This window comes from Podarcis cretensis (assembly GCF_951804945.1).
Source record: "Podarcis cretensis genome assembly, chromosome: 1".
Classification (NCBI taxonomy): domain Eukaryota; kingdom Metazoa; phylum Chordata; class Lepidosauria; order Squamata; family Lacertidae; genus Podarcis; species Podarcis cretensis.
Genome location: NC_137170.1, coordinates 124854663 through 124867478, shown reverse-complemented (window position 1 = coordinate 124867478; position 12816 = coordinate 124854663).

Genomic DNA, 12816 nt, shown 5'->3' with positions numbered 1-12816 from the left:
TTGGCTGGTATTCCATTCAATGTCTGATTTCTGCAGCAGCTGTGCTACTCTGGCAACACCAACATGGGCCTTGGTCTTACTTCAGAATTCTTACATTAGAACCAGCATGCCTTGGGTTAGCTAATCAACAGCTGACTGATGATAGCTATTCCCTCCCACCAGTGAGAACTGTTGTTCTGTGAGGGGAACCAGGGTTCACTAACTAAGAATTGGAATTTAGGAAGCTGCCATATACCAGGTCGGATTATTTGACCAACCATCCCAGGATATTCACTTTGACTGAAATCATCTCTCCAAGGTCTCCAGGCTGAGGTTGTATAATATATATATATATATATATATATATATATATATATATATATATCAGCTGCTGCTGAGATTGCCATGGACTGAATCCTGTAATTTCTACATGCAAAACATGTGCTCTGTGAATGAGCTCTGATCCCTCTCCTTCACCAGACCAAGATTTCCAGGCTGCTTTGAGAGAAACAGTAGGTGGAATTCCATGGAGCTGTTGCATCAGGGCAAGCAATTCTACTTGCTGGACAAAAGTTATCTCTCCTCCCTGCTCCCTGTGCTCTTATAGGCACTCTCTCAAAAATTCCAGAGTGGATCTGGGGGTGGGGGTTGCAGAGGGCATGCAGGAGAAGAGGGGGAAGCGCTATTGCATTTGCAGGAAACTTTGCACTTGCTTCTACATCATGGAAAGGAATAGCTGAATCTGGCCCATTGACAAATAAATTGGCATAATATTTGCACAGATTTGTTGTGGAACTATACAGTAAGCTCTCTTCCCACATTCCCTCCAATAGGGGCAGATAGCAACAGTGCAGTTCCTTTGTCCCATAACTAAAATACGCTGGCCTTTTAAAGAAACCATATCAGTGGTTGATTATTATTATTTTCTTCAAAGAGCTGAGACAAAATACTTGGCAGTCCACAGGTGCAAAGCATGAAATATTACCACTGCCATGATCAAAGCAGAAAATGCCTTCATTTCATTGTTAAACTAGATGAGAAAAGGTGTACGTATGCATATGTATTGCAAGTGCTTAGCAAAGCAGTGGCATCAAGGAGGTGAATGAGGAGCACAGCGTTGCCATGAATCTGAATGAACTGGCTCGCCTGTTAGCTCATCTCTGGAACAGCGTTGAGCCTTTTTTGTATTGTGTCCTTTGTGCAAAGCCTTCTATCTTTGAACACATTGACATTTCTTCTCTGGTCAGACGATGACTCAGAGCACTTAGACATTCCACTTATAATGTGAGCCACCAGTTCTGCTACCACAGGGGTCACAGCAAAGAATAGATTGCTGCGAATTTCACCCACTGAAGGTCATTTCATTCAGAAATGGGGAAAGTGGTTGCCAAAGGGTAATCCCATCTCATTTTATCAGTCAGCTGGCTGATGAGTTCAAACAGTGACATTAAAAGCCATTGCCACAGGACGGCTGCAAAACAGCCATGCTACAGGACACTAGTTCCGTAGACTCACACTGAAAGAAAACAGAAATAAAATATTGTGAGTTTCCTATAGTGTTTGCGGCATAGTTTCAGAAGACGTCCAATGAACAGAAAGCACCAAAGTGTACAGCTTGCCCCTGTTCCTTTCATTATAAAATAGTTGCTGTTGTGTCAGCTGCAGGTTACATTATATTACAGTAGCGGGCAACTGTTTTGATGTTTGTTTGTTTGCTTGCTTGCTTGAAGACAGTAAGAAAAGCACACTTTTTAAACACAAGCCCTTGTGTCCTCCTCCTTTTTTCTGCTGCACCTTCTTCCTCAAGTTGCCTGAAGGAATCTGGGAAATAGTAATAATAATAATAATAATAATAATAATAATAAATTTTATTTATATCCCGCCCTCCCCAGCCGAAGCCGGGCTCAGGGCGGCTAACAACACTAAAACAGTATGACATTATAAAACATTATAAAAATGAATTAAAATCAAAATTGATGGCAACCATAAACTAAAGCTTTGTAAAGATTGCCAGAGGAGGGGGTCAGGCTGCGCCCTGACCAAATGCCAGGTGGAACAGCTCTGTCTTGCAGGCCCTGCGGAAAGATGTCAAGTCCTGCAGGGCCCTTGTCTCTTGTGACAGAGCGTTCCACCAGGTTGGAGCCGCAGCCAAAAAAGCCCTGGCTCTAGTTGAGGCCAGCCTAACCTCTCTGAGGCCTGGGACCCTCAAGGTGTTTTTATTTGAAGATCGTAAGTTCCTCTGTGGGGCATACCAGGAGAGGCGGTCCCGTAATATAATTATTTATTATTTATTATTTATACCCTGCTCATCTGGCTGGATTTCCCCAGGCACCCTGCGTAGCTCCCAACAGAATATTAAAAACACAATAAAACATCAAGCATTAAAAACTATCCTAATAATAATAATAATAATAATAATAATAATAACAACAACAACAACAACAACAACTTATACCCCGCCCATCTGGCAGGGCTTCCCCAGCCACTCTGGGCGGCTTCCAAAAAAATATTAAAATACTGTGATACATCAAACATTAAAAGCTTCCCTAAACAGGACTGCCTTCAGATGTCTTCTAAAAGTCAGGAAGTTGTTTATTTCCTTGACATCAGATGGAAGGGCGTTCCACAGGGTGGGCGCCACTACCGAGAAGGCCCTCTGCCTGGTTCCCTGTAACCTCACTTCTCGCAGATGATAGCCAAATATCTCAAGGGCTGTTACATGGAAGAGGGAACAAGCTTGTTTTCTGCTGCTCTGGAGGGTAGCACTTGAGCCAATGGCTTCAAGTTACAAGAAAGGAGATTTCAACTAAACATTCAGGGAAAAAAAAACTTTCTGACAGGAAGAGCTGTTTGACAGTGGAATAGTCACCCAAAGGAGGTTGTGGACTCTCCTTCTTTGAAGGTTTTTAAGCAGAGGCTGGATGGCCATCTGGCATGGATGAGATTGCTGCATTGTAGGGGGTTGGAGTACAACAAGGCTGTATACTGTCTCCCTGCTTATTTAACTTATATGCAGAATTCATCATGCAAAAGACTGGGCTGGATGAATCCCAAGCCGGAATTAAGATTGCCAGAAGAAATATCAAGAACCTCAGATATGCAGATGACACAACATTGATGGCAGAAAGTGAGGAGGAATTAAAGAACCTTTTAATGAGGGTGAAAGAGGAGAGCGCAAAATATGGTTTGAAGCTCAACATCAAAAAAAACGAAGATCATGGCCGCTGGTCCCATCACCTCCTGGCAAATAGAAGGATAAGAAATGGAGGCAGTGAGAGATTTTACTTTCTTGGGCTCCATGATCAGCCCTGAGTGCTCACTGGAAGGACAGATCCTGAAGCTGAGACTCCAATACTTTGGCCACCTCATGAGGAGAGAAGACTCCCTGGAAAAGAACCTGATGTTGGGAAAGATTGAGGGCACAAGGTGAAGGGGATGACAGAGGACGAGATGGTTGGACAGTGTTCTCGAAGCTACCAGCATGAGTTTGACCAAGCTGCGGGAGGCAGTGGAAGACAGGAGTGCCTGGCGTGCTCTGGTCCATGGGGTCACGAAGAGTCGGACACGACTAAACGACTAAACAACAACAACAGGGGGTTGGACTAGATCAGGCTTCCTCAAACTCAGCCTTCCAGATGTTTTTCGCCTACAATTCCCATGATCCCTAGCTAGCAGGACCAGTGATCAAGGATGATGAGAACTGTAGTCCAAAAACATCTGTTGGGCCAAGTTTGAGGAAGCCTGGACTAGATGATCCTTGGAGTCCCTTCTAACTCTACAACTCAATGATTCTATGGGAGGCTTGAGCCTTCTTGAGTGGTTTAGTCATGCTTGACCACATGACCTGGAAAACCGTCTGTGGACAAACGCCAGCTCCCTCAGCCTTAAAGCGAGACGCACGCCACAACCCCATAGTCGCCCTTGAAGGGACTTAACCATCCAGGGGTACTTTACCTTTTTACCTTTTTAATCTTCACACATCTCATCTGCTGTATACCTAGTTTAGGGTAGGGATATTTTTGTAAGCATACATCTGTTGATCTAGCCCCACACCGATGACATTTGCTTCTTAATTGGGAAACGTGTAAAGAAAAATCCCAAGTGTGTGGTATCATACAATTTAATGAGCATGGGAGATTAGGAATGCAGCAACTTCAGAAAAGAAGCTGGATTCTTAAGATGTTGTGACTGGAGGTGCATTCCTGTCAGGGATTTGCACTGCCACTTTTGCTCGCAGCCAGGAATGGATTTTCTGCAAAGAAACACAGAACCGGTTTCATCTGTATCTTCAAACATCCTTTTCAGGCACTCAAAACCAGGAAATCACAAGGGGAGATGGTGAAATGCAACCAGATGCATAAATAAAACCGCGTTGCTTCCTCCATCTTCTCTTTATGACTTCAGCACTAGGGTGCCTGAGGAAGGTTACAATACAGAATCTGCAAAAGAATTAAAATAATTCCGACTGTGCAACATTTGGAGACTTAATGCAGACCTTTATTTAAATCTGTCCAGCAGAAAGGGGATATGTAAGCTTTCTCTGGACCATACTGCACAACTTGTTTATGTCAGGCATCTGGATGAAGTAATATGGGAAGGAAACACTGTTTAATTGATGGGGATAAAATATTTATTTTAGAGGTGTGCATTAACCACCTGATTAGCTTTGAACCCTGTTTGGTGGTTGAGATAAAAAGTCTGTCTTGGTCCAAGGTATTTCACAAGGTCTGATTCATTTCTCCACCCCTTCATTATTGGGATTAAAAATCCAAAAACAAAACAGCTATAATTTCCCTACCTTTTGATAGAAATAGCTGGATAAATACCAGTTTAGATGCATATCAGTCCAGCCAAATGAGATGCAGACCAGTCCAGAAGCTTTTGTTCTGGGCACCTTTAAAGTCCGGTTGTTGTTGTTTTTTAAGGGAAGACCTACAAGTTTCTTATTTTAGAGTGCAACTGAATGAAATTTGCAAGGATGTTCACGCCTTCTCTAGGCAGTTGGTTTGAAAATGGCAGGCAAAGAGAGATGCTCTTATAAACTGCCAAATAACAGATAAATAGGTCCAGGGGCTTTTAAAAAAAAAAATGGATTTTTGGGGTGAGAAAAACTAAAAGGGATTCTTTTTCTGGGTAAATTCATTCCCTCTGGTTACAAGACTGGCATGTCAGTCACAAAGCAGATCTCTCTCTGCCCCATCTACACTACAATACTTGCTCTCTCTTCCTCCATCACCTAATCACAACATAATAGTGAGCTTAGAGATATTATCTTTGCTTTCAGCAAACACTCATTTGATGTCTGAGTTGTGTCATACAGATCCCTGCTTCCCCTCCACTCCCAAACCCCTCTGACGCACTTTGCTTCACATCAGAATTTGGGATTCATCCAAATCGTATGCACACCCCTTATATATCTCTCTTCATTTCACTTTTTGAAAAATATTTCCTGTTTTGACTGCTCTTCGGGTTTAGTTTAGCAGTACATCAACCCAGGACCAGATTAAGACCTTTAGAGGCCTTAAGCATGTAGATATAATACCGTATTGGCCTGAATATAAGCCACACCCGAATATAAGCCGCACCTTTAAAATTCAAGGGGGGGGGGGAGAGAGAGAAAGACATTACCCAAATATAAGCTGCTCCCTTAAAATTCTGCAGGCACTCACATCCGCTCTGTTTTACCGTATGCCTGTTTCAGCAGTGATATCAAAAAAGCCAATTTTTGTTAGGTCACAAATTTAAGCCACACTTTAACTTTTCACAGTTGGAATTGGGGGGGGGGGGAGTGAGGCTTATATTCTGGCCAATACAATATATGGGTCACCAATTTTTTTAAAATTCAAAATATAAACAAAATGCCTTATATGTGTAACAGAAAATTGCATACAAGAATGTCCATATGAGAATAAATTAAAACTAAAATGCTGGTGAATTTTCATGATGACTTTTTAAAAAAACAAAACAAACAAACAAATACACAAAACAATTTGGAAATGAGGAGAACTGAACTTAATCCTGGAAAAATGGGAAATGGAAAGAAACCCAATTTGGCATATCCACCCATCTCAACTCACAGATAGAGGCCCTTGGGAACCCATATAGCCAGCGCTGCACCTATGAACACCTTTCACACATCACAGTAAGTCACGGTGAATATGCCCATCTGGGCCACATTGTTCTTCCTTGCTATTGCTGGAAGGAAAACAAACCATGATCCTTGGACTTAGGGTTAAGTCCAAACCAGGACTGTGGTTTGTTTTGCTCCCAAGAAACCACCATCTGTAGCCATAATCCCCATTAGAGGCACAGTACTAAGAAGGGTTTATTTCCTCTTCTGCATATCTGTGTAAAATATCTTATTCCCCACCCCATCCCCATCTTGGCACAGTTTACTGAATCAAAGCAACTGAGCCTATGAGCAAAGACAGAAAATATTACAAACGCCTTTTATATGCAAAAACCTTTCAGCATGATTGAAGGCTTAAAATAAATTAGGGCTATCTTAGCTTCAAAATGCTGTTTCTTGGGTATTAATAGTGCTTTTTAAACTTTCTTTTTAAAAAGAAGACTTCCCTTTGTCATTGTTGAAGGATCTTTTTATGAAGTTAGATATTATTAGTATTTCACTAAATTTCCATAACACTCCCCTTCTTCCTCCTCTCCCCGAATGGGGAATTAATATGAAAGTAATATTCCAACTTGAAACCGCCCAGCAAAATTAGCTGGGGAACATGTACAGAAATTGTTTGTTGTGGAGTTGCTGGTGTTCTTTACATCTGAGATAACTTCATGGAAAAGCTTCCTTCTAACTCCAGTAGTTCAACCTTTAGAAACTTGAGGTCCTTTTCCTATATATTGATGGAAGGAATTAGCGATGTGGTCTAAACCACTGAGTGTCGCTGTCCGGGTTACAGGCAGTCGGAGTCCTGGCTTGGTATGTAGGGACTGGGGTAGAGGTCAGGAAACAGGAATCAGAAGTCCAGGGTCAGCAGTCCAGGGGTCAGGAAGCCATGGGTCCGAGGGTCAGGATACCAGGACTCAGGAATCCAAATCACAGCTAGGTGGGTAGCATGTTGCTGTGGCAAAGAGCCAGAGGGAAATATTGTCTTATATACCCCTCCCAGCCCTTGCCACCAGGTGCTACGAGTCTTCTGTCAAGCCTCACCAAACTCAGGAAGGCCCCAGTCCTGCGAGGCCATACCTGTCACAGGGCCTGGCTTCTGCATGCACTCCTGACACTGAGCCTCTTGGGCTTGCCAATCAAAAGGTTGGTGGTTCAAATCCCCACGAAGGCGTGAGCTCCCATTGCTCTGTCCCAACTCCTGCCAACCTAGCAGTTTGAAAGCATGCCAGTGCAAGTAGATAAATAGGTACCGCTGTGGCGGGAAAGTAAACAGCGTTTCCGTGTGCTATGGTTTCTGTCACGGTGTCCCGTTGCACCAGAAGCGGTTTAGTCATGCTGGCCACATGACCTAGAAAGCTATCCATGGGCAAACACCAGCTCCCTGAAAGCGAGATGAGTACTGCAACCCAATAGTTGCCTTTGACGGTTCTTAACTGGCCAGAGGTCCTTTACCTTTATGTTACCTTACTATTGGCAAGTTCTGTTTCCTTTAAAAACGTTTGTTCTCTCATTTGTGGAAAGCGTGTTTTCCTTCATGGAGAGCACATGTTGCGGTGGGGGCCGCCAGGACACTCCAAAGTTGGGGGGGCGGGCTAATTGATCGTTGGCCACTGATGCGATTGGGGATTCCCTTGTTGTTGGGAAGAAGTTAATGTTGCCATTTATTGATTGACAGCCAGAAATAGTAAAACTCCTTGCACGAGGCTAGGGCTTCCTCTTTTCGCCCGTGCATTGGATTGCCCGTCCCTCCCTCCCTAGAATAGGGTTGTTCGCTTTGACCTTGCTATGCCTGTCATGGGGTCGTCTGCTTTGGAGCGGGGGCCTGGTAGGAATTTTGTCCATCTGGCTGATTGGCTGGGGCCATTTGGTTTTTGCCTACTGCGTAGCAAATTGTCACAACTTGTAAGGTTCGCGGTTAGGCATTGGTTTATGGTTTGGTTGGTTGAGGGGCATGGATTGGCTGTGCCTGCCCCTCTAATGCTGCTGCTGCAAGGGATTCCGTTAAAGGAATTGGGAGCTAACTATTGCTTGTCCACTCTGTCAAGGGGGCTCGGGCCATAGCAATGAGCTCCTGGTTGCATTTGGGGTGAGGGCAGGTTCCCTGCTCTGCGTAACCCCCAAGTGTATTCCCCCATTCTGACTTCCCCATTCACATCGTGCGGAATGTCAGTCTGTCCCCCATGGTGGGGGCAGATAGTCGCAACCAATGCCTACGCAACCACTCACAAATTTGTATTTTAATAAAGTTGTGACCAAAATTATGCCAAAAATCTTAAACAAAAATTTCTGTGTGATGTGTGAGTTATTGGGGTGGACCTGGGGACCTCAACACCCAAATGCATATTTAGCCCAGCAAACTCAGGCCTAGTTCTCACTCTGGTGGCATTCTTGAATTTAGGCCATGACCACACTTCAGACTGTAGGTGAGGGCTCATTTAACACCCTCCCAGACCAAAAGACAAAAACTTTCAAATAGAAAAGAATATGGATGGAATTCAGTGTCGTTGTAGGATAAACGTTCCGTCTGTTCAAGCATTGCTGCTTGCCAGGCAGAACAATCCTCCATCCTCCCTCGACCTCCTCCTGCATGCTGTTTTGGGGGGTTATCTCCCTTTGGCACCTGTTGGCCTTAATGAAGAACTAAATTGCACTCCTGTATTTGTGATTTCTCCATGGAACTTTGGATTATCCGCTCACCTCTTTCAGGTTCTGTTGTTTGTTTGCCGGCTTAAGCATTGTGGTTGCATTATCTTGCTTTTCAGTTGTACATCAGTATTTATCGAGGCGCCTTTGTTGAATTCGGAACCAAAGCAGATAGGTGGATTGGCTTGAGTCCACCTAGGGATGGAGGAGGCGTGGTGCATTATTGGAAAGTAAACTAAATTTCTGTGTGCTTTGCTCTCTGTAAACCAGAGAGAGAGTCTCTGGATTGTTGTATAGTTTGAGAGACTGAACTGGTATAGAATAAGACCCTATGTAGATGAGATGTGGGGAGAGGGTGGTTCTGCTTCTGTATGATGCTGTATTGCCCTAGATAAGTGGTTCCCACCTAAGCATTTCTAAAAGCCTAATACCCCCTTCCCCCGTGACATATAATTCTTATTATATGTGGTACCTAGGTACTCGAATGCCTTGGTTCCCAAACACTGAAAACCCAGAAGTAAGTGTTGCCGTTTTCTAATGTTTTTCGGAAGCCAAACGTCCGATGCAGCTGTCAGCTATTGTTTCCAGGCGCCTGCATCAATCAGAAACTGCGCCTTGGTTTTTGAACATTTCGGAAGTCAAACCGACTTCCTGAATGGATCAAATTTGGCACCTTTGTTTTTGTTATTTATTTTGCGTTTTTGCTTTTGAGGCTTTTATTGTTGTTAATTTGTTTTTGCAACTGTGTGGAACCCAGTTCAGTTATTGATTGATTGATTGATTGATTGCGCGACTGTGGAAGTGGATAAAAGCCCCACATCCAAACAATGACTATCATCATTGCAGGTAAGAATTATATATATATAATTCTACAATACTGTCTTTCTTATTATTTATTTATTTATTTATTTATTTATTTATTTATTTATTTATTTTTACAATATTCTACAATACTGCCTTATTTATTTTATAGTACAGTACATTGATTATCGCTTTCCTTTTATGGATCAATGGTCTCGTTAGATCAGTCATGTCCAAAGTCTGGAGGTCTAATCCTGCCCACCTGCTGCTTTAATCCTGCCCCTGCAGCAGTTTATTTCCTGGAGCAAAATCCTAAAACAAAGTCAGCAACTTCAAACGTAAAGTTATTATTCTCATTTGCAATGGTTTCTTTCAATATTTTGCTTAGTTGCCCTTGATTATTTAAGACAGGCTGTATGCCAGTAAGTGATTCCTTTGGTAATGTGAAGTGGCAAAGAATTGGTTTAAATAAATATATGATTAAATCATTTCTCCACCCATGTGCTTTCCCATAAAATACTCTGTCTTCCCAAAGCAAGTAGCTTTTTGGACAGTTGCAAACGTAGGATTTCCTGAACACCGATAAGATGGGTGGTGCATTTATGAGAAAGATGGAGATTGATGTTTTCATAACAGTGGAGTCACATCTGCTACGAACCACTGGACAATTATTAAAACAGTAATTTTTGAGAAACGTTCCCAAAGCTTAAGCCAAGAAAAGCACTGTAGAAATATTAGGGAGGTTTCACTTTCTCTCTCTCTCTCTCTGTATATATATATATATATACATACACAGATAAATGGGTGTCTGAGTGGTAATAAATTAAGATATATGTATTTGCAGAGCTGTGATAATTGGCAAGCAATTATATCTTCAAAGATGCAGATGCAAATGGATTCCTCACTCCCAAAGACTAAAGACTCAGGGGATGCTTGATTTTCTTTAGAAAAAAAAAATGTGTTGCAAATAGGCAATGAATTATCCAATTGAAGGTGAGCATGTCTTGCATATATTAACCTCAGATGAAAATGTATTCATGAAGCCAAGAAGTCGTAGGTTACATGTGAAAATAATGGGAACACAAAATATTCCCCATAGGGGTGTGGTTGGAACTTAGAATTGCTTCTACGTGGCTGAAGAATAGTGCAGTTGTCGGAATTTTTGAAATAAGCTTTCTGTACCAGTCGGTCACGTCATGTGATAAATACACTCAGTTGCACATTTTTAGACGGCAGTCTGAGCTAGAGAGCCAAGACACTACAAAAACAAATGTGTTTACATTTTTTCATACATGTCCTTTGCTTCCAGAGTCTAAATCTCCACCTCCAAGACACTCTTGTAGGACTATGGGCAGACCCTGATAATAATAATAATAATAATAATAATAATAATAATAATAATAATAATGGTAGTAGTAATAATAATAATAATAATAATAATAATAATAACAATAATAATAATATATTATTATTTGTATCCCATCCATCTGGCTAGGTTTCCCCAGCCACTCTGGGCGGCTTCCAACAAAGATTAAAAATACATAAAAATGTCACACATGAAAAAATTCCCTGAACAGGGCTGCCTTCAGATGTCTTCTAAATGTTAGGTAGTTGTTTATCTCTTTGGAATCTGATGGGAGGGCGTTCCACAGGGCGGGCGCCACTACCGAGAAGGCCCTCTGCCCTGCTCCCTGTTGCTTTGCTTCTCGCAATGAGGGAACTGCCAGAAGGCCCTCGCCGCTGGACCTCAGCATCCGGGCAGAACGATGGGGGTGGAGACGCTCCTTCAGGTATACTGGGCCGAGGCCGTTTAGCGCTTTAAAGGTCAACACCAACACTGCCCCCACTTTCTGCTGTTCTTTGAAGAAGTCCTGATCTTATAAGGTTGTCTTGCACATTAATGAACTTATGCCATTGAGCTAAGCAGAAAAAATGCACCTTCTTCCAGCAAACTCTGGTTTCAGCGATCACAGAATTGAGCCGGAAGAAATATGCAAAGTGTTAGCGCTTTAGTGACTAAAGAAAATGAAAGAAGGGAGGTGTCTTATTCATCTCATGTACTGAGGCATAATTATCTAATATAATAAGTGGGGTGGGGGAAGCAATAGCATTTTTTTCCTCGGGTTTGTGATATGGCAAGCATCTGCAAGCTGAATTGGTTCCATAAAACAAAACCACATTAATGAAGATAGAAGCTGAATTATTGGTCACGGCAGCATTGTGATAAAGCTAAGTAAAGTGGCAATTCTACCGGCTCATAAATGCTAATAATGTTTCCTAAGGCTTTTTGTTCTCTTAAAAGTGCAGAAGTAACCATTTTGTTTGATTCTTTTCCATTCATTCCCGCCTCCCCCGAATGTGTGTAAACTCAACAGATTAAAGGCTTTCCATATTTCCTTGGTCTCTGTCCTCGAATCAGAAAGTAGAAGGACTGAAATGTATAATAAATTTCCCTGGAAATGTGGAACAGCTTAAAGATGTGCCAGTTCTGGAATTGCATTTTCTCAAAGTTCTAACATGGAGAAATGGGAAATGAAATGTGTTGAATGTGAAATTACAAGGCAGAGCACACAGTTTTCAGGACAACTGCTCTTGCACAACAGATTTTAAAAGTTTAGGGCATGACCTAAGTCCAGCCACAGCACAGGCATGGCAAACACACATTTCTAGCTACCTATCTCACCAAGGATCCAGAACTGATTGTGTCTACCTGCCATATATCCTGGAGAGGTTTGGAAAAAAGATTCTTACTCACTTGTAGCAGAGTTACTCTTGATGGAGATTACTATCAAACACATTAAAACTTGGTTAGATTTTTTTCATCTGACCTCATCTACCATTAAACAAACATTCCCCACTAAAATACTTAGGCTAGAATAAATCACAGACACTTAGCTTTGCAAGTAATTGAATGTTTTACTCAGATTTTCCAGAAGTTACATCAGACAAGTCTCCATTCCCTGGCAGTAAAACAAAGAAGAAGAAAAGGTTCCAAATGATTTTAAAAGAAAATAATTTGGTTTCCTTACAAAAAAAGGGTCATGCAATCTTTCCATTAGCAAAGATGCAGGCTGTAAAATTTCATTTTGGAGAAATTCAGTTCACTTGCAGGGAGTCATGGCAGCATGGCTCCTTCTTTGATTGTTCCAGGAAGCATAAATAGAAAAAGACTAGGAAGGGGAGAGCAGGGGCTGCCAAGAGCCTGGTAAGCCACACCCACTTGCAACCTGAGCCGGGCCCTGTTAACTCTATCATGCATGCAAGTG